This window comes from Lolium perenne, chromosome 4 (assembly GCF_019359855.2).
Source record: "Lolium perenne isolate Kyuss_39 chromosome 4, Kyuss_2.0, whole genome shotgun sequence".
NCBI lineage: Eukaryota > Viridiplantae > Streptophyta > Magnoliopsida > Poales > Poaceae > Lolium > Lolium perenne.
Genome location: NC_067247.2, coordinates 236160740 through 236186433, shown reverse-complemented (window position 1 = coordinate 236186433; position 25694 = coordinate 236160740).

Here is a 25694-nt window from a genome sequence, read left to right as displayed (position 1 = left end):
CTCGCGCTGCCCATCGATCATACCAGCAAGGTTTGTACCATGGTCCTGTCGCCGGTCGGCCACCAGCAACTTGCATGATCAGCAGCGAGGGACCTCTCCGCTGATGTTAGGGACACGGATCAGCAGCTTCCGTGATCTGTATACATGATTGAACAGAGATAGCCTTGGCAATTTTTGGGAGCAGCTACTGAAGTCGTTTGCACCAAGATGAATGATTTATCTGCTGCATCCAGTACTACTTTACAATTGCCTATAACTGACAGCTTAACCTTAATTGATGCACCTGATCAACATCCCAAGTTTCTGCAAGTCTGATGAATAGTTGGTGACTCAGCTGGAGTAATTGAAGTTCCGTTCAGGTTAAGGTGAATTTCACGTTCAGGTCCCTAGCTTTGATAGCGTTTCATGCAACAGCCCAGGAAAACAGGTCAAAAAAAAAAAAAAACAGCCCAGCAAACGCACACATGCTCGTGCTCCTGGTCGAGCCCACCCAAGGCACGCACACGGCGCACCTGCACGCTCCTGGTCAACGGCGACATCGAGCGCACACCGTCTGCGTCGACCAGTGGTGACTTCGACACCGCGCCCCCTCCACCGTTTTCCCTTCATCCTAGACGACTGCATACTACATCACTTGACCAGGCGACGGTCTTCGGCCCATGGACTCTGCGCCGGTGCAGCGATGCCTGGCCGGCAGATCACAAACACGTCATCATCGGAACCCGAGGGGTGCCATGTGAGGGGAACGGATGCCGAGGAGGGGGCAGCGGCGACACAACAACAGCCTCGCGTGGCGCCGGGCTGGACTCACTGCTTGAGTTTTTTCTGTTTCTCCCGACCAGACCCGAGTCGGGATGTTCTTTCCTTCTCACTTCTCTACAAGCTCACAAGATCAAACTCAAAGATCCCGCCGACAGTCTGATAGATTATTTTTGCAGAGCATGAATAAATATCCAAGTATATAAGGGCAATGGACTAACGGAGTAACAAAGTTAGAAATTGCTTATACAGTGTTAGTTTAAGCAATACATTAGCACAAGCGAGTAGTAGGAATTGGAAGTTCTGATCAACTTGTTACATAATCAGTCAAGTGTATTCGCATTCACTCAATATGTGTAAGCTGACTTGGCAATCTTCCGGTACATTGACAAGACAATATATAAGCAAGAATAGAAGGTCTGGCAACTGTGCAATTCACGACGCGTTCCTTTCACTTATAAGACTATATAAGCAAGAACACAAGGCACGATAACCATGCTTATGTCAATGCATTGTTTTCTATGTTTGAAGTCAACAAATTTTTGTTTCCTATTTCTGAAGTTAATTTTTTCTCTTTCGCGGCAAAGCGCGGGTATTGTGCTAGTAATATATCATCCATCGGATCCCAACAAACACAACACCGATTACATCAGATGGATCTCAATCATGTAAGGTAGCTCATGAGATTATTGTATTGAAGTACATGGGACAGAGAGTACCAACTAGCTACTGCTAGAACCCGTAGTCCATGGGGGAACTACTCACGGAGCATGATGGAGGCGGTGGCGTCGATGGAGATGGCTTCCGGGGGCACTTCCCCGTCCCGGCAGGGTGCCGGAACAGAGACTTCTGTCCCCCGAATTGGAGTTTCGCGATGGCGGCGGCGCCCCTGGAGTCTTTCTGGAGTTTCGTCAATTGGTATCGCGTTTTTAGGTCGAAAGGGGTTAAATAGGTGAAGAGACGGAGTCGGAGGGTGCCTGCCCCCCCCCCCCCTCACAGTAGGCCGGCGCGGCCAGGCCTGGGGCCGCGCCGCCATGTTGTGTGGTGGCCCCCTGGCCCGTCTCCAACTCTCCTTCGGTGTTCTGGATGCTTCCGGGAAAAATAAGATCTTGGGTCTTTGTTTCGTCAAATTCCGAGAATATTGCCCGAACAGCCTTTCTGGAACCAAAAACAGCAGAAAACAGGAACTGGCACTTCGGCATCTTGTTAATAGGTTAGTTCCGGAAAACACATAAAAACATTATAAAGTGCGAGCAAAACATGTAAGTATTGTCATAAAACAAGCATGGAACATCAGAAATTATGGATACGTTGGAGACGTATCAGCCCCTCCGAGGCTGCCCTTCCGCCTACTTAAAGCCTCCGTCGCGAAAACCCTAAACCAATAAGCTACGATACGGAAAACCTTCCAGAGCCGCCGCCATCGTGAAGCCAAGATTTGGGGGACAAAAGTCTCTGTTCCGGCACGCCGCCGGGACGGGGAAGTGCCCCCGGAAGGCATCTCCATCGACACCACCGCCATCTTCATCGCCATCGCTGTCTCCCATGATGAGGAGGGACTAGTTCTCCCTCGAGGCTAAGGGCTGTACCGGTAGGTATGTGGCTAATCTCTCCCCATGTACTTCAATACAATGATCTCATGAGCTCCCTTACATAATTGAGATTCATATGATGAGCTTTGTATCACTATTAATCTATGTGCTACTCTAGTGATGTTATTAAAGTACTCTATTCCTCCTCCATGATGTAATGTTGACAGTGTGTGCATCATGTAGTACTTGGCGTAGGTTATGATTGTAATCTCTTGTAGATTATGGAGTTAACTATTACTATGATAGTATTGATGCGATCTATTCCCCCTTTCATAGCCTGATGGTGACAGTGTGCATGCTATGTTAGTTCTCGGTCTAAATTGCAACGGTCTATTGTGCACTCTAAGGTTACTTAAATATGAACTCCGAATGTTGTGGCGCTTGTTTACTCCGGCTTGAGGGAGCTCTTGTAGCCCTACACAATGAATGGTGTTTGTCATCCAACAAGAGAGTGTAGAGTAGTTTTATTATGTGATCAATGTTGAGAGTGTCCACTAGTGAAAGTATGATCCCTAGGCCTTGTTTCTAAGCATTGAAACACCGTTTCCAACAAGTTCTGTTACATGTTTGCTCGCTGTCATATTTATTTCAGATTGCTATTACCACTCATATTCATCCATATTACTTGTATTTCACTATCTCTTCGCCGAACTAGTGCACCTATACATCTGACAAGTGTATTAGGTGTGTTGGGGACACAAGAGACTTCTTGTATCTTAATTGCAGGGTTGCTTGAGAGGGATATCTTTGACCTCTTCCTCCCCGAGTTCGATAAACCTTGGGTGATTCACTTAAGGGAAACTTGCTGCTGTTCCACAAACCTCTGCTCTTGGAGGCCCAACACTGTCTACAGGAAAAGAAGCCAGCAGTACACAGCAACCGTCGGGGGCTAAGATAGTATCACTGGAAGAAGAAGAGGAACCATACGTAGTGATGATGATACAAATTCCTTGGATGCAAGCATACATAGCATATATCCTAACAAAAGAAATACCCGACGATCCAATTGAAGCAAGGCGAGTTATTAGACTTTCTAAAGCCTTTACTGTGGTCAAAGGAGAGCTATACAAACGAAGTATTTTGGGAGTGTTACAAAGATGCGTCACACCCGAGGAGGGAAGGCTAATCTTGAAAGATGTACACGAAGGAGTGTGTGGACACCACGCAAGCAGTCGAGATATAGCAGCCAAGGTTTTCAGAGCAGGGTTTTATTGGCTAACAACAAGGAAACACCGTTTTTTCTGGTTCACGGAGCTGAAGCAGTGTTGCCAATATAAATAGAACACAATTCTCCGAGAGTGGCGGAGTATGACGAAGAAACTTCAAGAAAGGCACTAGAGGACGATGTAGACGCGCTCGATGAAGCTCGAGCCGAAGTACTATCACGAGTCACCAAGTACCAGCAATATTTGAAAAACTATCACAGTCGACGTTTGCGACCAAGATCCTTCCAGGTAGGCGACTTAGTTCTTCGGCTCATGAAAAATAGCCATGAGAAACTCGAGTCGCCATGGGATGGCCCATACATCGTCACAAAAGTAATTGAGGGAGGAGCGTATAGAATAAAGGACAAGAAGACAGGAGTCGCCGAGCTAAATCCCTGGAATGTGGCGCAACTTAGGCGTTTTTACGCTTGAAGTCAAAATATAGTCCTCTCTGCAAACATACAATGTACTGAAACGCCCGCGAGTTTTCAGACACACTCTTTTCCTTTCAGGGCACCGAGTGGGGCTGAAAGGTTTTTAATGAGGCGGGCTCGCGGTGCTGCAATATAATAAAGATATTGGTGATATACATATTTTTTCGTCGATAGGCTCAGGGGCTCGTAACCCGCAAAAAAAATATAGACTTCTGCACAAAACAGTTATTCGCCTTGGCATAAAAATAGTTTGCACGTCAATAAAGATATAAGCACCAGCCGATAAAACGCTCGGGGGTTTGGTAAAAGAAAAAACATACAAGATATTTTACAATATACATTATGCTTACAGTATATATATATCTATACTATCAAAGAAAAGTCGACAAAGGAAAAGTTTCAGTTCTGCCCAAGTATATCATCTATGTTTACACCCTCATTGCTTGCAGCACCAGTCCTATGTTCAGCATAGCTGCCTCTTACGAAGAATTCGGCATCAAGTCGAAGTAATTCGTCCATCATCTCTTCCTCTACAGGGGTCACAACATCGTTGATTTTGTCAATATTCCTCCTCCACCTCCTAGTCAGTTTAGCTTGACGCTTGGCGACAATTTGGGACATGTCCAGCTTCGGATAGCAGACCTGCATCATAATCATGGCAAATCTTGCCCCAGCATACAGTTGGGCCTGCACAAATTTGTGGATTCGAGGGGCATCCCGGAATTTGTCCATCAAAGCAGGAAGAGTTTCTGGGGGAGAGTTGCGTGGAAACATGGTGTTATAAACTAAAGATAATGTTCTTGTGCAGAAGTCGAGAAAATCGCGGACTTGGCACGCGCGATCTTGAAATCTGACGATTTGTCAGGTGCGTTCAGGCGTAGCCCAGAAATTAGAACCATGCTTCCGTGCAAGCCTGAGAAGCACGTTAGACCGAGCCTCAACACGTTGATCTTCGACAGCAGTATCCAAAAAAGAACCTATCCAACGGAAGCATCAGCGAGAAAGAGAAAACAGAAAGAAAACAGTCAAGTATGTGCAAGTTCAAGAAGCGTACCCGCCATATCCAAGCTGGCGTCGTTCATCAGTTGAAGCATATGATTTTCCCGTGAAGCAGCTTCGGCAGCTTCAGTAACTGCGGCTTCTTTCAACAATAGGGCTTCCTGAGCTTGTTGAAGAGCAAATGTCTCCCTTTCCGAAGATTTTCGAGATTGTGCCATTATCACGAGAGCTTGTTTCTTCATCGACCGAAGTTGTTGTCGAAGCTCGTCCAACTCATTCTGTGCAGTATTGGAAGAACCTCCAGTAAACTCGACAACAGGGTTTTTCTCGAGTAGGACGCGGCTGGTAATGCATCCGAAGAACGCGGGACCACGGAATAGTTGTCAAAAACCATCTGGAAAGAAATATTTCGACATCAATAATTCGGCAAAATAGCTTTTTCATTGATTCATATGGATACTTACATGAGTATTACAAAAGAGGACCCCTAGTGAACCAATGGCCAGCTGTCGCCAAAGCTACTACGGCGACATCATAAAAATAGAAAGAACAAACAAAAGACAGAGACAATGCGGTTTACTTGATCTCCGGCTTTGTCGAGCTAGTAGAAGGAGTTGGTTTGCATCTGAGGAAGGATAGGATCTTCTTCGAGTTTGTCTTGGTAGCCTTAATCAGAGACTGCCACCTCTTCATCTCCATCTTCTTCGTATCGCCAACCTTCGCCCAGTCGACGTTTGTTGGTTGTCAGCAACCAATGCGATGGTGCCTTCAACGCCAATCTTCAAACCCTCTTGCCGGAGGCCCAGCCCAAAATCCTCTTCGGGAATGAATTGCCTGGCCAAGGCAGCAAAGGTCTCGGGCTATTCTTTCTTCGCGAAGAAGTAAGGAAAAAGCCGAGAAAATGCCGACTTAGCATCACAGATGCTTTAGCGCACTTCATCTCCATGAATTTCAAGAAGAGAAAGAGCGTCAAGAAGACGATCATCTTCGGGCTTTTCGAGTTCAAAGTCCTGGTGCATCCTCCCTGCTGAAACAAAACGTCGGGTTATCAACAAGTGTACGGAAGAATAGAGATTCACAAAAGAAGCAAAGTGGCAGGACACTTACTCACGAAGCGCCTGTTTTGTGACTCTAAGCGGGCGATGATGCTTTCCTCGCGAGCAGTTTGTTGAGTTATGTTCTCGCTCAAGGATATTTCCGCATTCGAAGATCTTCGACAGAGGCGGCATCTGATTCAGCTTTCTCGCGAGCTTTTTCACTTTGATCCAACTTGCGGGCAAGGTCATCGGCGCGCTTATTAGCCTCCAAAAGATCCTCTAGCAAAACAGAGAGGCGACAATGTTATAAAAAAAGAAGGGGGAAGAGGACAATTTACTCGATGAGAAGAGACAAAAGAGGAATACCTTTCAACTTAGCAGCATGATCACGGTACCCGATAAATTGGGTACCAAGACGAACAAATTCTTTCATCAAAGGATGGAACAAAATAGGGATGAGAAAGAAAACATAGGGAAAAATTTGACCGCAAAAAATGAAATTGAGCAGAACAATTACATCGTCCATAAGAGGAGTCGCAGAACTACCAGTCAAAAGACTAGACTCTCTGCCCAGCTCAATCCTCGCTCTCTTCGGCGAAGAGGCACGGGGGCTCGCGACAGGAGTCGGATGCCCTATATCTTGCTGAGGAGGCGAAGTTTCGTCCGCGTCAGGACGAGCCTCGGAAATAACTAAAGTACGAGACGTGCTCGTTCGAGCAGTCACGTCAATAGGAGGATTTTCTTCCTCGTCGCCACTGTGTGTCCGAGGAAAAGTATAAGAAAACGAAAACAAGCAAAAATTACGGATGCAAAAAAGAAAAGGCGGGAACAACTTACGAGCTGACAAGGGCATCATCATAAGGGTTGAAAGTTGCCCCCTCTTCTTCGGGAACAGCTTCTTTGGTAGCAGATTGGCCGGCTTTGGAGGTGCCAGAGACCGCGACTTCATCCCTTTTCCGCTTGTTCGTCGGAGAAACAGCAGAGGGAAGGGAATGCGTAGATTCGCTGGCTTCAGAATCAACTTCTCTTTCAGAAGAAGCCGCGGATTTGTGAGAACCCGCAACTTCGCTCTCAGAGCGAGAAGTGCCCTGGTTTTCGTCGGTGACGACGGCCCGTTCCTCGACTTCCCTGTCTTCAGGAAGGGGAGGAAGAGAAGCTAGAACTTGATGATTCTACAAGGACAAGATATGTCGACAATAAGTTATATAAGGAGTGTCAGCAAAATAGTAGTCGACAAATGTTAAAAATTCGGAAGGGCAAAATAGTAGTCGACAAAGTTTACCTTGGGGAGGGCGTTGACACTTCTGTATGGTTCCACGCGGCAAGATGATGGAACGGCGTCCTTCTTGCTCAGTGATGAAATTTTCCTAACAAGATTCTCCAAGTCTTTTACCGACAAATCCTTGGAGAAACGATCCACATCTTTAGCACCACCATACAACCAGAGGGGGTTCTTGCGAGCCTGAAGAGGCTGCACCCTAATCCTAAGGAAGTCTGCGGTAATCTGAATACCCGATAGTTCTTTGCCACGGGTATTCTGGAGTTCGTGGATTCGCTTCATAAGCGCATCTGTCGCCGTTTTTTCTGCATCAGAAGCATCAGTGTCCCATGAATGGCGACGAAATATTTTTTCGGCACCGTCAAAAGGAGCGACATTGTATTCTTGCGCGTCGTTATGCTCTTCATGGATGTAAAGCCATCTTTTGCGCCACCCTTGAATAGAGTCAGGGAATTTGACATCAAAATATTCGACATCTGGGCGGACGCATATGAATACACCACCTACATTATAGGCGGTGGTGTGGGAGCTGTAGGGATTCGTTGCATAGAAAACAAAAAATTTCCTACCACGAGAACGCAATCCAAGCCAAGATGCAATCTAGAAGATGGGAGCAACGAGGCGATGAATGAGACTAACCCTTGAAGATTTCCAAAGCCTACAAGAGGAGGCTCTCGTTGCTGCGGTAGACGATCACTTGCCGCTTTCAAAAGCGCGTAGAAGATCTTGACGGTGCCACAATCGGGCGGCACCTCCGTACTCGGTCACACGTTCGGTGTTGATGACGACGTCCTTCTCCCCGTTCCAGCGGGCAGCGGAAGTAGTAGATCCTCCTCGGAATCCCGGTAGCACGACGGCGTGGTGGCGGTGGTGGTGGAGAACTCCGGCAGGGCTTCGCCTATGCGCTGCGGGAGTATTATGTGGAGGAGGAGAGGCTAGGCTTTGGAGAGAGGGGGTGGCTAGGGCGCCGGCCATGGGCAGCCCTAGGTGGTGCGGCCAAGAGTGGCTGCCCCCTCCCTCTCCTCCTCATTATATAGGTGGAAATCCCCAAGAGTTGTAGTCCAAGTCTTCGAATAAGATCCCAACAACAAAACCTCCCATATGTGGGAAACCTACTCAAGGGGGGAGTCCTACCCAAGGTGGGACTCCCACCTTTCCTTTAGGTGGGGTGGCCGACCACCTGTGGTGGAGTCCACCTGGGACTCCACCCCTTAGGGTTTGGCTGGCCAAGCAAGGTGGAGTCCCTCCGGGACTCTACTTTCCATGGTGATTTCTTCCGGACTTTTCTAGAACCTTCTAGAACCTGCCATAAATGCACTGGATCATTTCCAAACTTGGAATATGACTTCCTATATATGAATCTTATTCTCCGGACCATTCCGGACCTCCTCGTGATGTCCTGGATCCCATTCGAGACTCCGAACAAAACTTCGAACTCCATTCCATATCTACTTAAACGACATCAAACCTTAAGTGTGTCACCCTACGGTTCGCGAACTATGCAGCCATGGTTGGGACCTCTCTCTGACCAATAACCAATAGCGGGATCTGGAGATCCATAATGGCTCCCACATATTCAACGATGACTTTAGTGATCGACTGAACCATTTACATATGATACTGATTCCCTTTGTCACGCGATATTTTACTTTTCCGAGGTTTGATCATCGGTATCTCTATACCTTGTTCAACCTCGTCTCCCGACAAGTACTCTTTACTCGTACCGTGGTATGTGGTCTCTTATGAACCATTCATATGCTTGCAAGCTAATAAGACGACATTCCTATCATCGTGGCGAACGAGCAGATGCCATGGGATGGCTTAAGTTGGGGACGAATGGGCGCTAGAGGATTCGGGGGAGGGTTTTTGATTAGATTGGATGAATTTCCGGATGCTTTCCTCAAGAACCAAGCCTAAGCCAGAGGTAGAAGAAGAAAGACACAAGGAAGAACTCTGCTCTAGATCTCTCTCTTCATTGATCTTATGAGGTTACAGGTTTCTGCATACATTGTAGGTCATGCCCGCAAAGGGCTGTGCCCCCTCTCCTTATATAGGGGAGAGGGTGGCTTACAGGGGAAGAAACCCTAGGAAACCCTAATGGCATCTTTGACTAGACAAACTACTTTACAAAGTAACTTTAATCATAGGTGACGCCGGTATCTTCTTTAATCAGGGAGGCTGGCGTCCTCCGGTTGCTTTTGGCGTCACCTTCCTCTTTGGCGCCACGGCTTCGTTTAAAGCTACTTTGCTTAGCTCATCTTTGTCTTCTAGCTCTGGAGAGAATCTTTGAACAATCTTGCCGACGTGCTACAGTGCACTTCTTACCGGTCCTCCGGTGTCTTCTTAGCTCATACCGGTATACCCCTCTTGTGGATACCGGTATAGACTTACTCAGCCCAACGCTTAACTTCAAGCTCTAGCATAAACATTAAACCGGTATCTTGATGGCTCAAACCATCCGGTTTGGCATGCCTTTGGCATACCGGGGGTCATCCCCCCAACATTAGTCCCCGAAGCTGGTATAGTCCGGTGGATTTTATCCGAAGGACCATGCCAGGTTCCCATATCTTAAGGTACCGGTTTAATCTTTCCGGTTGTCAGTTAGATCTTCCGGCATCGTCGCCGGACTTACATCTTCCTCTCTTTGCAAAGTATTTCCGGTATCTTATCTTCCAGTGTCTTTGTCATTAAACTCCTCATCGGTGAAGTCGAGAATTTCTCGGGTACAGTGCCTGCCAGTGAGATGCGCACTGTATCTGATGCGCCAGTGCCAGGGGTCACTTCCCTTCGGCTTCTGCGCCTGCATTTATTGCGCCACACCGGATCCCGGCTGCCGTTCCGGATCCGTGCGGCCTCCCTGTGGCATTCTATTTTTCGCGCGTGTATCATCGCGCCACGTGGCGGCCCACGAAGTGAACCGCCATGGCCCAGCAGTTGCCAGCCCACTACTTCCTTCTCCTATTTAGAGGGAGTGCGGTTCCACTTCAACTTCTTCCCCGCACTCGCCCACTTCCCAGCGCTTCGAGCTCTTCGCCCCTCGAAATCTCACCGCCGCCGGTCGCCGCCAGAGCTCCGCTCCGACGAACCTGCGCCGCTCTTCTCGCTGCTCTGAAGATCTTTGCCGCGGAGAGATCCATTGGCGTTCCTCTGCTGCCGCCGCTTCGGGATTTCTTCACCGACTTTCGCCCTTCTCCGTCGCCAGCCTCCGTCGGCGCTCACGAGCTCGACGCTGCTCCGGCGACCTTCTCCCTAAGCGCCTCCGCCGCCTCAGGTTAGGCCCGAAACACATTTGCTCCTTTCTTCGTTGCTCTTTAGATCTTGGGCCGGTAGGGTATTTATTTTCTCTTTTTTGTTGCTTTTCCTCTTACTCGTAGATCTTCGCGCAAGGGTAGATCTTGGGAAATCTGTTTTTCAGTAGAATCCGGCATCGTTCAACCCTTATGTCTAGCGAAGGGTATTCTTCCGAATCCTCCTCGAGTAGCCGCCAGAGCGAAGCCTCTGACAGTCTTTCTACCGAAATCTCCCAGATGGAGTCTGATACTGGAAGAGGCCAAGAGGCCGGCAGCTCCGGCTAGGGTTCCGGGGTGGATCTGTCCGGTATCACCCGCGGAGCCTGGAAAGGTTCCGACGTGACGCAGCACGAGATCGGCTGGTTGTACCGTTCCCGAAGGATACCAGCAGAAGTTTCCTGCCGGCTTCCGCGCGACGAGATCGAACCGGTACTAGAACCAGGTGAGTCCGTCGTTTTCCTTGCTCACTTTGAGCGCGGCTTCGGCCTTCCTGCCTCCGACTTCTTTCGCGAGTTTCTGGATTTTTATCAACTCCAGCCTCACCACCTTCCTGGCAATGCCATTTTTTTATCTTTCTTGTTATGTTTCCTTCATGGAGGGCTACATCGGCCTCCGTCCCACGAAGGAGACTTTTGCTCGCTTCTTTAGCCTTAGGATCAACTCGGTCCAAGGCAAAGATATTCCTAAGCCCAAACCCCCCGTTCAATGTGGGTCTTGCATCATCGGCTCCCCACTAGTAGGAAAACCCTTATAGGCGGAGCTTAGTTCTGTGGCGCACCCCTAAGAATGCGCCACAGAATTTTATTTTGTGGCGCACCAGGAGCGGTGCGCCACAGAAATAGCTTAATTTTGTGGCGCACTGTGGCACACTGCGCCACAAAAACTTGGTGGGGCCCACACCCTGTCATGCCCAATCATTGGTTTCACTTTTTCTACGGCGCACTGCACTTGGTGCGCCACAGAAATAACGTATTCTGTGGCGCACTAGCCTCGGTGCGCCACAGAAATAACGTGTTCTGTGGCGCACTGGCCTCAGTGCGACACAGAAATAACGTGTCCTATATCTGTGCCGTACCCCTCCCTCGCCCGTATACCTCTCTCCCCTCTCCCCTCTCCCCGCGCCGCCGCCTTCCATGGCGAGCGCTGCCGTCGCCGTCACCGCCGCCGCCTTCCTCCGTGACGGCCGCATGCCACCACGCTCCACCCATCCCCGCCACCAGCAGCACAAGCCGCTGCGGCGTGGAGGAGGAGAGGCCGGCGTGGTGTCAAGGTTCCGGACCCGCCGCCGCGTCAAGGTGGTGGAGCCGCCGCGACCTCCACCCCTGCCGTCATCATCGGTGAGCTCCTCCACAACTGCCGTCGTCGTCGGTGAGCTCCCTCCCCTCCCCTCCCTCTTCCTCTCCCGCGCGAGCACAAAGTGCTCGATGAAATGCTGCTGTGATTTTGTGCTGCTGTTGTGCTCGATGAAATGCTGCTGTGATTTTGTGCTGCTGTTGTGCTTGATGAAATGCTGCTGAGCTAATTACAGAGAGGGGGAGAAGTTGCTGTTAATTGATGCCATTTATCTGGTATGTGCACATGGATTGAATTATGATCCCATTGCTTGCAGTTGTTGCCTGTCAAGCACTGCATGAAAGCCTTGATTAAGTGCTTTACTGAAGCTTTGGCTTTAGTGAAGTGTCATGTGCAGGTCATGCTGTTGCTTGATTAATTGGTGCTATGCTTGTTACTGATGGAGCTATAGTTGATTAATTGGTGGTATGCTTGTTACTGATGCTGCTATATTGCTTGATTAATTGGTGCTATGCTTGTTACTGATGCTGCTATATTGCTTGATTAATTGGTGCTATGCTTGGTACTAAATGGATTTGATTTGTTTTCCAACCTTTGTTGGAAACAAATCCAAAGTCTGAACCTGTATAAGGAGATGAGGACTTGTTTACTAGTGTGGATTGCTTATGCTGTGTTGTGACCTCATTAGCTCTTGCTAGTGCCACTGGTTGCATCTCATAGTTGGATAATTGGTTCGTTTTGGTGAAAATAGAGATATTCACAGTAGGGAATCATGTAAATGAATGCCACTGTGGTATCCTTTGAAGAAAATGGGAAGTTTCTGATGGTTTAAAAGACTAGGTGATGCTAGGTTATTAAGTTGGCTGTCAAGGTTGGTTTTATCTGGTTAACTTGGATAGGCTATGTGTTCTTGCTTACTTATGCATATCCATCTCTACTGGATTGACTAGCTCAGGCTTGGCCTCTCTCTTGCCAGCATCACTTGGTTACTACCAAGTGATGAGTAATCCCTTATGGTACCCCAGCTTTGTTTTGAACTCAACTGAGTAATGATAAATTTCTATTTCTTATTGGCTTTGATGAAAATAGAGATATCCACAGTAGGGGATCATGTAAATGAATGCCACTGTGGTATCCTTCGAAGAAAAAGGACTGTTTCTGATGGTTTTAAAAGGCTAGGTGGTGCTAGGTGATTCAGTTGGCTACCAAGACTTGTCTCATCTGGTTAGCTGGGATATGCTATGTGTTGTTGCTTGTTTAGGCATATCTATCACTTACTGGATTTACTGGTTCTTGATTGGCCTCTCTTTTGCCAGCATCACTTGGTCTATATACCAAGTGGTGAATAATCCCTTTGGAGCATCTGCTCCATGCATGCTATGTGTGTTTGAGCATCTTGACTTATGTCACCATTGTTGCTGGTTTGTTGGTGTTTTTGTACTTACCGATGATTAGATGGTTGGTCGATCACTCGTACACTCGGGGGTGGAGCAAGTGAGCCTGGTGTGATGGCACAAGTATCAATATTTTGTGCATCCTACCTGGCCTCACTTACTCCATCCCTGGATGTTAATATTTGTTTCGACCAACAAAGTATGAGGCATTCCATTTAGTTCATACTAGCTAGCTACTTCTAAATTGCATTGGCCTTTCTTCCATTTTAGTGCCGATGATTAAATTGTTTGGTCACTTGTACACTCTGGGGTTGGGCCAGTGAGCCTGGTGTGATGGCACAAATATCAATCTCTTGTGCATCCTACCTGGCCTCACTGACCCCATCCCGGAATGTTAATATTTCTTTCGACCAACAAAGTATGAGGCATATGATATCTAGTTGAGATACCACTTGGCTCTTTCTTCCATTTTAGTGCCGATGATTAGAATGTTTGGTCACCTATATGCCGCAATATACTTTGTAGACGGGCCCCCCTTTCCCCGGCCGCCGTTCCGTGAACGAGTCCTTGACGAGACAACAACGCCGACCTGCCTCTCCGGTGCAGAACCACGCCAGTCCAAGCCGCCTCCCTTGTGGCCGCAAGGGAGGCGGCTGGGACTGCCGTGGTTCTGTGCCGGAGAGGCAGATCGGCATTGTTGTGTCGTCAAGGACCCGTTCACGGAACGGCGGCCGGGCAAAGGGGGCCCTTCTGCAAAGTATACTGCGGTGTATACTGCAACTATGGTTTCTGACCATAGTATTTGTGTTGATCAACAATGTATGAGGCACTTATTCCATTTTGTCATTCCATTTGCTTTGGTATTTTCAAAATGTCGATGATTAAAATGTTTGGTCACCGTACCCTTGGGGGTGGCGTAAGTGAGCCTGGTAAGATAGCACAAATATCAATCTCTTGTGCATCGGACTTGGTCTCACTTACACCATCCCTGAATGTTAATATTTGTGTTGACCAACAATGTATGAGGCACTTATTCCATTTTTTCATTCCATTTGCTTTGGTATTTTCAAAATGCCGATGATTAAAATGTTTGGTCACCGTAGACTCGGGGGTGGCGTAAGTGAGCCTGGTAAGATAGCACAAATATCAATCTCTTGTGCATCGGACTTGGTCTCACTTACGCCGTCCCTGAATGTTAATATTTGTGTTGACCAACAATGTATGAGGCATTTATTCCATTTCTCTTGTGCATCGGACTTGTTGGTCTCACTTTCTTCCATTTTCATCATAGTAGGAACTGGATGAAGACCCCGATGCAAGCGAGCCTGGTGGGTAGAGATGAGGGAGCAAAGGAGGAACCGGATGAAGACTACTTTGTATCTTGAAATTGTGAATTTTGTATGAATTAAGAGTTGTATGCAAAACATTTGACACTTGCCACTATATATGTATCTCGATCGGGCTCTAAGTAATGTGATGATGATGTCTATGTTATATCTGTGCAATGTACATGATATTTATATTATATCTGAATGTTGCTGTATATAACCTGTATATTGCTGTCTATAAACTGCATGTGTATAGCAGGCAGCACAAAATCGTGTATAATACAAGCAAATTCTGTGGCGCACTGAAAACCAATTCTGTGGCACACGCGTTTCTGTGGCGCACCTAGGTACACGTGCACCACAGAAACCTTAATTCTGCGGCGCATGGGCCGGTGTGCCACAGATACCTTATTTTTGTGGTGAAGTTTCTGTGGCGCACCTCCCATGCGCCACAGAATCCATTTTTGGTGCGCCACTGATGAGGCTTTTCCTACTAGTGCCCGCCAAGGGAGCCCCTTTTTTAAGTTCTCCGGTCTCGAGTCATGCCGGGCATGGCAAGAGACCTTTTCTATGTGAAGAACACCGGCGAGACTGATCTCATCAATCTGCCGGCTTTCAATCCGGCGGTGCCCACGAAGGCCAATTGGATCTTTAATCCGAAGACTAATCATATCGAGACCAACCGGATTATTCGCTTCATGGATAATCTGAAGAAGGAGACGAACATTAGCTCCAACGACATCATCCGCACCTTCATCTCACGCCGGGTTCTTCCCCTCCAGCGCCGGGCCCATAAGATAAGTGAAATGTATGGCCCTCGTGATCCTACCAAGATCACCGGCCTCCCTCTGAGCAAGGAGGACATAGTGCTTAAGGCTACGCAGATCTGTCAAACAGATATGCCGATGGACTGGGAGTGGGGCTTCGTGCCTCTCAGCTCCACCAACCCTCCAACTGATGAAGTAAGAGATTGCGCAATCCGGGTTGTTGTACCGGTAACTTTTGCATTATGGCTAACTGTCTTTCCATTGTTTTTCAGGCCAAGGAGCGTTTTCCTCGCATCGCTGCGGAGAAACGAGGCCCTAAACAGAAGCGGGATCTTGACGAGGTTGACCCCGATCCTTATATTCATTGGACTGACCTCAAGATGGGCCGCACGCACACCTCGCGCCCCGGTAACTTTTCATCTGAGGCTTCCGGTTCCGATGATGAGGTCGTTATCCTTGAGGTAGCTTTCTCTTCCGGTTTCTCATGCTTTATTGTTATTTCTCTTCTGTAGATGCTCCCTCAGCTAGCACCCAACCACAGGTTCACAAGCACGTGGCTCCTCTGCAGGCTGAGGTTGGCCGTGAGTTCCTGGAGAAACTCACCTCCCAGGGCAAGAAGAACAAGGCTCTGGCACCAGAGGCCGGTTCGAGCCAAGGCCCTCCCGCCAAACGCTCCCGGACCGAAGTTGTCGGAGGGAAAGTAGTAGGCAAGAAGCACTACCAAGGCAAACAGATGCCGGTCGCTTCCGGGTAAGTCTTCGTTTCTCTTTATGCTTTGTTTTACAAACTTTTTCTTCCGGTTGCTTTTTCCAACCCTTTTTCTTTTTCTTGCTCAGCCCTGCGCTCAAGCTCTCCAAGAGCGCCAGCGGCCCGAGGCCTGAGAGCTCTGAGGTAACCGCCAGGACCTCATCTCCTCTTCACTCAAGCCCGGTACCTTCTGGTACCGGCAACGCTTCTGCCTCCCCTCTGGGAGGCACTTCAAGTGCGGGGCGCGCGGCCCCTACACCTCCTGATCACCGCGCGGAGGAGGACCACGTCTCCCCTCCTGAAACACAAGACACCGGCGCCAGCAATATCGGCGCCGATTCTGAAGCTGCCGGGAGGGCGGAACCTCTGGTTCCTCCCATCCCAAAAAGAAAGAAGAAGAAGACCACGGACTCTTCCCCCTCCAAGCCGGTGCCGGACTCTTCCGCGCCGGCAAGTTCTACTCCGGGCCAGGACGCACCCGACGCCCGCTCGCCGCGCAGGACTTCGTCCGCGCCTCCGCCAGAAGCTCCCACCGTCGAGCCAACCGGGGCCACACCGATGCCGCCGCCAAACCAAGGACCCGCGCCATCTCCAAGCCAAGGGCCCGCTGCGGCCAAGCCGCCGCCGCCAGAAGGCACCAAGCCCCTAGGCCGAAGCTTCCAAGACGAAGGCCACGGCTTCGGGCACTTCTACATCTGGCTCGCAGCAGTTGGCGCTGCACGCCGGCCGTGCCGCTGTTGCAGCCGGAGAAGCTGCCACTGGCCTGCTGGGCCAGAATACAGAGCTGAAGCGCGGACGCCACGAGCTAGGGCATCTGCTTGAATACGCTGAAAAGTGGAACCAAGCGGATGTGTCCGCGGCTACGCGCGGCTTGGGGAAAGACCGGCTTCCGGCGATTGACCCCGCTGGCCCCCGGTGCACTGAGCAGCACTTCATCCGGCTGCGGCGTGCAGTGAGGGAGCTCGACAACGCGTGGCACGATGCCACCAACAACGTGGTGGTAAGTTGCATCAAACCCTTTGCAATTTTTTCGACTCAAGCCGGTTTCACTTTTTCTGGATTATGTATATCTCCTCAGTCCCCGAGTTTCGTGTTGAGAGTGTAGCTCTTAGCGCGAAACTTAGTCAAAAACATAAAGAAATCGGCTTCTTCTCATAGTCCTTTTTTCACTTGACCAGAGCACGGCGGACGCCCGGAAGCGCCTGTTTGAGGAGCTTCCGTGGGAGCACCGGGATCTTTCCGAGGCCCACAGCCACTGCCAAGGTAAGCTCTTCTATCTCCGGCTTCTTTTCACCGGTTGGTTTTCCTTTTCGTTACTTACAATTTTTTTGCATAACAGCTATCCCGGAAGCCTCCATTGAGGCCCTCAAGGCCCAGCTCAGCACCCTTCAAGGTATGGCTCCTTTTCCGGTTAACTCGTCTTTCTGCGTTTTACCCATTATAACTTTGTTAACATTTTCTTCCCGGACTCTAGGTGAAAAGGAGCAGCTTATCCAGGAGCATCGCAAGGCTCTGGACGCCCAGAAGGCCATCTCCAGAGGGCTGAAGGACGAGCTCATCCAGTTCGGGCTCCGCCATGATCAGGAGCTGAAGGACGCCAAAGCTGCAGCTGAGGCGCAGCTAAAGGAGGCCCTGGAGGATTCTGTTAACTCCACCGCGGTGCTGCGGGCAGAACTTTAGGAGGGAGGCAAGGCGCGGAAAGCGGCCGAAGATCGGGCCACCCTCCTAGAGGCAGAGCAGAAGGAGTATGACCAATTGGTCATGCAAACCGACGCGCTCGCCCTCCGTAAGTTTCTCTTCTTTCTTTTCCGGCTTCTGCTTATAAGCTTATATCTGCCGGTAGCATGTCCTTATCTTCTTCCTTTGTCTTGCAGGGCTCTTTCCGGACTCACAGGCGTTTGCGCAGAGGAAGGTGGCAGAGCGCCGGGTTCAACAAGAGTTCAAGAACCCAGATGCGCCCTGGGATCCTTATGACCATCTAGTCGCGCTTTCTGCCCGGGTCTCGCACATGCGCGTGGTGGACCGGAATCTTGCCGATATCCCCGACGTGGCGATCCAGCTCTTCAAGGTGCTGTGGCCTGAGGAGGAGGTGCCGGCTAACCTGACGCTCACCTCCGAACGCCTGAAAGGTGCCGGCCAGAGGATCCGTGAGTGGCAGTGGTCAGCGGCTTGTGCCGGAGTAGACGAGGCACTACGCACCGCCTGTTCCTGGTATGAGGACTTTGACCTGGACACCTTTGTCGCCGTGCGCCAAGACGCTCCCACCGATACGGATCCGGCTCTCACCGCCAAGCGGAAGGATCGCGCCTACCGGATAGCGGAGTACGCGGCAGTCCGCACCTTCATTCCTCCTCCTCCTGGCGTCACTGATTATCTTAGTGACTACGAAGAAGAGGAAGATGAAGATGAGGATGCCGGAGAATATGCGCCTCCGGAAGCTCCTAATCCCGGTGATGTTCCTCCTGAAGCTCCCCTTGCCTGAATATGCTTACTCTGTGCTTGTCGTGTCCTGTTAACTCAAAGACAATGCTTATTAAATTCCACCCCGGTATGCCGGGGGTTATGATGTAATATAAAACTTAGCCGTTCTTTTGGCTGTGCTACCATATTATCTGCCGGTATGTTTTACCGGTAGGTTATTAAGTTATGTTTGTCTATCGACTTAGCACTTTGCTTATTGTTTGCTTTGATCCTGTACTGCAAAGATTCCGGAATCGTTTTCGCATCCAATCCAATGCACACTTGGCTCTTTTACTTTGGCTCTGCCTACCTCTTTTGGGTGTTTTGGCGTATGAGGCACAAAGTTGTTTTGCCAAGCAAGCACTTTCTTGAACTTAGAAACAACTCGAAATTTTCACAAAAAACCGGTTTAACCGGGGTTAGTTAAATTTTCCGGATTGTTCGCTCCCACTATCTCTTTTCGTAGTTCACGTGCTCAACTCCTACCGGTTTATCTTGCTTGCCATGAAGCCGGGTTGCGGACAGCAGCAGAGTCGAAGACTCCGGTAGGTTTTAGCACGTTACTAAACCGGAAAGAAAAAATATTCAACAAGCAACCGGTAAACTGAAAAAATAAACATATTGCATGCAATTTTAGTAGGGGTAGTCCCTGAGATTCATTCGAGGCTCCGACATCTTTTATTCATAGAAAATAAGGTACAAAAAGGAACTTCTTACACCACAACTTCATGAGTAGAAAGGGTGCAACAGAGCTATGTTCCACGGACACTTGGTCTCATCTCCGGATCTGTCCGCCTTGCCTTCTTTCCATTCCTGTGCATCAATCAGGTAATAGGCATCATTGTGGAGAGCTTTGCTCACAATGAAAGGTCCCTCCCATGGGGGTGATAGCTTATGCCGGCCTTCAGTGCGCTGCACTAGGCGTAGCACCAGATCTCCTTCCCGGAATACCCTCGGGTTAACCTTCCGACTGTGATAGCGTTTGAGGTTTTGCTGGTAAATGGCTGTTCTTGCCAATGCCAATTCTCTTGCTTCTTCCAGCAAGTCCACATCGTTTTCTCGGGCCTATTTTACTTCTTGTTCGGTATAGAGTTGCACCCTTGGTGAGTCATGGAGAATGTCGGTTGGTATGACCGCTTCTGCTCCGTAAACCATAAAGAATGGAGTGTACCCGGTAGACCGGTTTGGAGTTGTTCTTATGTTCCACATCACCGATGGCAGCTCATCAAGCCAGCACCCCGGTGCCTTTTCGATTGACTCGATGAGCCTTGGTTTTATACCGGAAAGCACCAGCGCATTTGTTCTTTCCAATTGGCCATTGCCTTGCGGATGTGCCACTGAGCACAAATCCAACCGGATGTTGTTATCCTCACAGAATCGCTTGAACTCGCCTTGGGCAAAGTTTGAGCCATTGTCAGTTATGATACTATGTGGGTACCCGTACCACAGGATAACATCCTTTAAGAATTTCACCGCTGTGTGCCCATCGCATTTTGCAATAGGTTTTACTTCTAGCCACTTGGTGAATTTGTCCACCAAAACCAAGATGTGGGTCATGCTGCTCCTTGCAGTTTTGAATGGGCCAACCATGTCAAGGCACCAAACAGCAAACGGCCAAGTTAGCGGTATGGTTTTTAAACCGGATGCCGGGGTATGATTTTGCTTGGCGTACCTCTGGCATCAATTGCATTTTCGCACCAGATCCTCAGCATTTTCCAAAGCGGTAGGCCAATAGAACCCATGTCGGAATACTTTTTCTACCAACGCCCTTGACGAAGCGTGGTGCCCACATTCCCCTTGGTGAATCTCCACAAGCATTTCTTTTCCCTCTTCCGGTTCCACACATCTTTGAAGGACACCGGTAACACTTCTCTTGTACACCTTGCCATTGATGATGGTGTATGCTTTGGACCTTCTCTGGATTCTTCCGGACTCATTTTCGTCAACTGGCAAGGTGCCGTTGATCAGGAATTCCTTAATAGGTTTAACCCAAGATGGTGCCTCTCGAACCAGAAACACCGGTACGTCTATCTCCATGTTATCCACCAGCATTGCTTCTTCCGGTATGGACGCAGCAGTCCCCGAGTTTACCGGAGCAGTCCCCGAGTTTGCCGGAACAGTCCCCGGGTTTCCTTCATCGATATCCATTGGTACAACATGTGATTCCGGTACAAAAATGGACTCCGATTCCGGGCTCGGCTTGATCGATGGGACTCTTTAAGTGTGCCAAGGCTATTCCGAGAGGAATTTCTTGCCTAGATGAGCCAGGCTTGGACAAAGCATCCGCGGCTTCATTTTCCGCTTGTGGCACATGGTGAAACTCACAGCCCTCAAAGAAGCCGACAATCTTTTGCACGTGAAACCAGTATGAAGCCATGTTGGCATCTTTTGCGTCCCAATCTCCGGAACATTGTTGCACCACTAGATCTGAATCTCCATAGCAAATGATCCGGTGCGCACCGATTTCTTTTGCAACCTTGAGCCCATGGATCAAAGCCTCGTATTCAGCGACATTGTTGGATGCCCTGAAATGCACTTGCAAAACATACCGGAGGTGATCTCCCTTAGGTGAAGTAAGTACAACACCGGCACCTAGACCCTCTTTGAGTTTGGATCCATCAAAGTGCATCTTCCAGTATTCTATTTTTTTGTCTGGCGGCTTGTATTGCATTTCAGCCCAATCAACTAGGAAATCAGCCAAAGCTTGCGATTTTGTGGCATCCCTTCTTTCATATACCGGTACGTATGGTGATACCTGGATTGCCCACTTTGCAATCCTACCGCTAGCATCTTTGTTGCACATGATATCGGAAATGGGTGCCTCACTCACCACTTTCATGGGGTTCTCCTCAAAGTAATGCTTAAGCTTTGTGGCGGCCATGAACACGCCATAAGTCATTTTCTGGAAGTGCGGGTAGTTTTGTTTTGAGAGGGAGAGCACCTCGCTCAGGTAGTATACCGGCCTCTGCACGGTTTTTTCCTTCCTCTTCTCTTTCAACTACAACTACCACACTCACAACCCGGTTTGTTGCTGCTATGTATAATATCATAGGCTCTCTTTCTAGAGGTGAAGCCAATATAGGCGCTGTGGCCAGCATTGTTTTTAGCTCTTTGAACGCTGCGTCTGCCTGAGGGGTCCAGACGAACTTATCGGATTTTTTCATCAAAGCGTAGAGCGGCAGAGCCTTCTCTCCTAACCTGCTTATGAACCGGCTTAGCGATGCCAAACTTCCGGTGAACTTTTGCACGTCCTTGAGATCACGCGGTATAGTCATTCTTTCGATTGCCTGGATTTTTACCGGATTAACCTCAATGCCCCGGCTTGATACGAGAAGGCCAAGCAGTTTGCCGGCGGGGACACCGAAGGTGCACTTTGCCGGATTAAGTTTCATCCGGAACCTTCTCAAGTTATCAAATGTTTGCCGGAGATCATCGATTAAGGTTTCTTTTACCTTAGTTTTTACTACGACATCGTCCACATAAACTTGCACATTTTTTCCAATTTGATCAAACAAGCATTTTTGCATACAGCGCTGGTACGTTGCACCAGCGCTGTGCAAACCGAAAGGCATAGTGACATAGCAATAAGCCTCGTGCGGGGTAATGAACGCAGTTTTTATTTGATCTTCCTTTTTCAAGGGAATTTGGTGGAAACCGGAATAAGCATCCAGGAAAGACAACAATTCACACCCAGCAGTGGAATGAATCACTTGATCGATCCGGGGTAAAGGGAAAGGATCTTTCAGGAAGCTTTGTTCAGGTTGGTGTAGTCGATGCACATGCGCCACACCTTTGGAGCTTTTGCTTCTAGGTTCTCTTCTTTCTTCTTTTCGACCAGCACCGAATTGGCTAGCCACTCAGTATGCAGCACTTCCACAATGAAACCGGCAACCAGCAACTTTGTCACCTCTTCTCCAATGATCTTTCTTCTGTCTTCAGCAAACCGGCGCAACGGCTGCCTTACCGGCTTAGCATCCTTCCGGACATTTAAAGAGTGCTCAGCCAGCTCCCTCGGAACACCTACCAAGTCATCAGTAGACCAGGCAAAGATATTCCAATTCTCACGGAGGAAGCTGACGAGCGCGCTTTTCTATGCCTCATTCATGCCGGCACCGATACGAACGGTGCGCTCAGGGTAAGCCGGGTCCAGCACAATGTCCTTTGTTTCTTTTGTCGGCTTGAATGCCGGTGTGCCCAAGTTTGCACTCGTTGCCGCTAAGCTCAGCTGTGAGGACTGAGCCAGCGCAACCGCAGTTTGCATCCTCCTCTTTTCCTCTGCAATTACCAACGATTCTGCCAGGTTTGATCCGGCTGAAGCGGTTTCCAGTGAGACTTTGTAGTTTCCCACCACAGTTAATGGTCCTCGAGGTGCCGGCATCTTCATCTTGAGATAGGCTGTGTGAGTTGAGGCCATGAAAGCTGCCAATGCCGGTCTCCCCAGCAATGCATGGTAAGGACTATCTAGGTCCACCACCTCGAACTCAACGTTTTCCACCCGACAATTATCACGCCCTCCAAACGATACATCCACCCGGACTTTTCCCACTGGCGCGCAGGACAAGCCCGGAACAATTCCGTGGAACGTTGTGCGAGTTGGTTGCAGCATGTTTTCTGTTATGCCCAACGTATGCATGGTGTTCCAGTACATGATGTTTATGCTACTTCCATTGTCTATCAGCACCTTGCTGAACTTGACTCGAGCGTTTGGCCCATGCATGATTGGGTCTACCACAAGAGCATAACCACCCGGATTAGGCATTATCTTGGGGTGATCCTTGAACGACCAGGAGATTTCCTGATCCGACAACAGCATGTATTTCGGTACTGCCAGCATCACAGCGTTCACTTCCATGGAACGGCGATGCAAGCTTTGTCTGTCGGTTGGCTCAGTGACGAACACAACACAACACATGTCAGGATCATGGTAAACATTCCGGCCCAAGGGTGCCGGTGGAGGTGGTTGGCCATTGCCTTCTCCCACCTGATTAACTTGCTGATGTTGCTGCCGGTTTGGCTGAGGCTGTACCGGTAGAGCGTTTGCTCCGGTAAGCGATGGTGGTGGTAACGGGTGTTGATGTAACATGTCATGCGAGGGTGGCAGTATTGTGGAGCATCCTTGCGCTTGCGCATCTTTTGCCGCGCCTCTCAGCATCAAGTGCTTGATCCAAGAACAATCTTTTGTCAAATGGTTTGCCGGCTTCGTCGGATTCAGAGTGTGAAACCGGCATGGTTGCTCCATCGCTGCTTCGATAGTGTATCTCATATGTTCTTGCGAATCCTTCTTCTCTCCCCTCTTCTTCTTTTCAACCCATTGTTTTTTAGGACCCGCCCACGGCTGCGATCCGGTTTTTTGCCTTTGGCTCCCGCTGGGGCCGGAGTTATCCTGTACCGCAGCTACTTGCTGTGGACCATACCTTCGATCCAGAAAATCTTCCCTTCTCTTGTTGTGCCGGTTGTCCCGGTATTGATCTTGGCGCGGTTGGCTCGTTTGCGCCGGATCCGCTTGCACTGTCGGTTGCATTGGATCTCCCAATGCGTAGCTATCTGCCACACGTATCATTTCCGCAAGAGTTGCCGCATGTTCCGCTGCAGCTTTTGCCACAACGGCGAACCTCTTCTGCACCCATTGCAAAACCAGGCAATGGCTTGCGCCTCTATCACCCCTTCACAAGAGTTTCTGGTGGAGTTCCACCGGGTCAGGTAGTCCCGGTCTGTTTCATTCGGGCGCTACACGCACAAGGCGAGCTGCTGCGGCCTGTTGGGCCTCCGGTATGTGCTGCTGAAGTTACTCACAAAAGCCTCCTCAAAGTCCAACCAACCGTTTATGCTTCCTGCCAGCAAGTTGTTTAGCCAGATTCGTGCCGGTCCCACCAGGAATGATGGTACAATTCTCACGGCCCAACGCCGGTTTCCTCCACCAGTTATGGTACCTCCGCCACCAGCGACGTATACCGCGGTTACGTAATCCGTGAGCCAGTCTTCCGGCTTAGTGGTGCCATCATATGTTTTTGTGTCACGAGGCAACTCGAAGTTGCGAACTGGTGGTTCCTCTTTCATGATCCTTGGACCAAAACATTTTGGGCCCGGAGGACCTTCTGCCTCGATCATTTCAGACAGATACACTCTTTCCAGACGGTGCCTCGCATCCCGTTCTGACAGGTGTCTTTCTCCCACGCGTTCTCCCAACGGGTTCCGGTATGTAGTGAGTCTTTCAGCTGTTGAATCAGCTTCATCGTAATTTTCCGGTACCGCGGCCCTTGCCTGCCGGTACCTTGGGGGAAGCATTTCCTCCTCTTCACATGCTGCCCTTGCAGCTCGATAATTTTGCCCGGTTTCATGTCTACCGGCATGATTGTTTCCAGCATAACCTCTCCTGGCATAGCCTCGATCTGCCCCTTGGCTTTTTCTACCAACATCATGTTGCCCAGCTTGCTATTTTCCGGCAAGAACCGGATCATACACAGTCATCTGCTGCGCATTCATCTCTTTTTCTTTTCTCTTGTACGGATGGGGGGACGATGCCTGCCTCTGGGACTTGCTTCCGGCATTCTTTGTCGAACGCGCGGATTTCGAAGCCGCAACCTTGTTCAGCTTAGCAAGCTGCTCAGCATTCTGCTGCTCGATGGTATCAAGCAACTCTCTGACACGCTCTTGCTGTTTTGCTACAGCGTCTCCGGAAAGTGATTCACACAGCTCTACTGCAGCCTTAGCAGCTTTTATGGTTTTATCCGGACTGCTATACTTAGGTTTCTCTACAATTCTCACCGATGCAGAAGTGCTCTTTCCGGTAAGAATCTCCTTACGCAAATCCTGATCTAGGTTGCGAGCTCTAAGCCGGTTTTCCGGTATCCTGGCGGCCTGAGCGCTAACAGAAGCAAAGCCATGGGCAGCGTTATACTCACGTAGGGTTAGGTTCAACTCACGCTGCGCCCGGACGATGTTGGCTCCGTTCGCGAGCAGCGTCTGGCGCTGCGCCTCCAGCTCCGCCTGCGCCGCTGCCGGGTCGATGTTCTGCGCGATGGGCGTGGCGAGGACGCTCATCGCCGCTTGAAGTGGTGTCTCCGGTGGTGCGGAAGATGTTCCCGCAGCGCCTGCCTCGCGCTCCAGCGG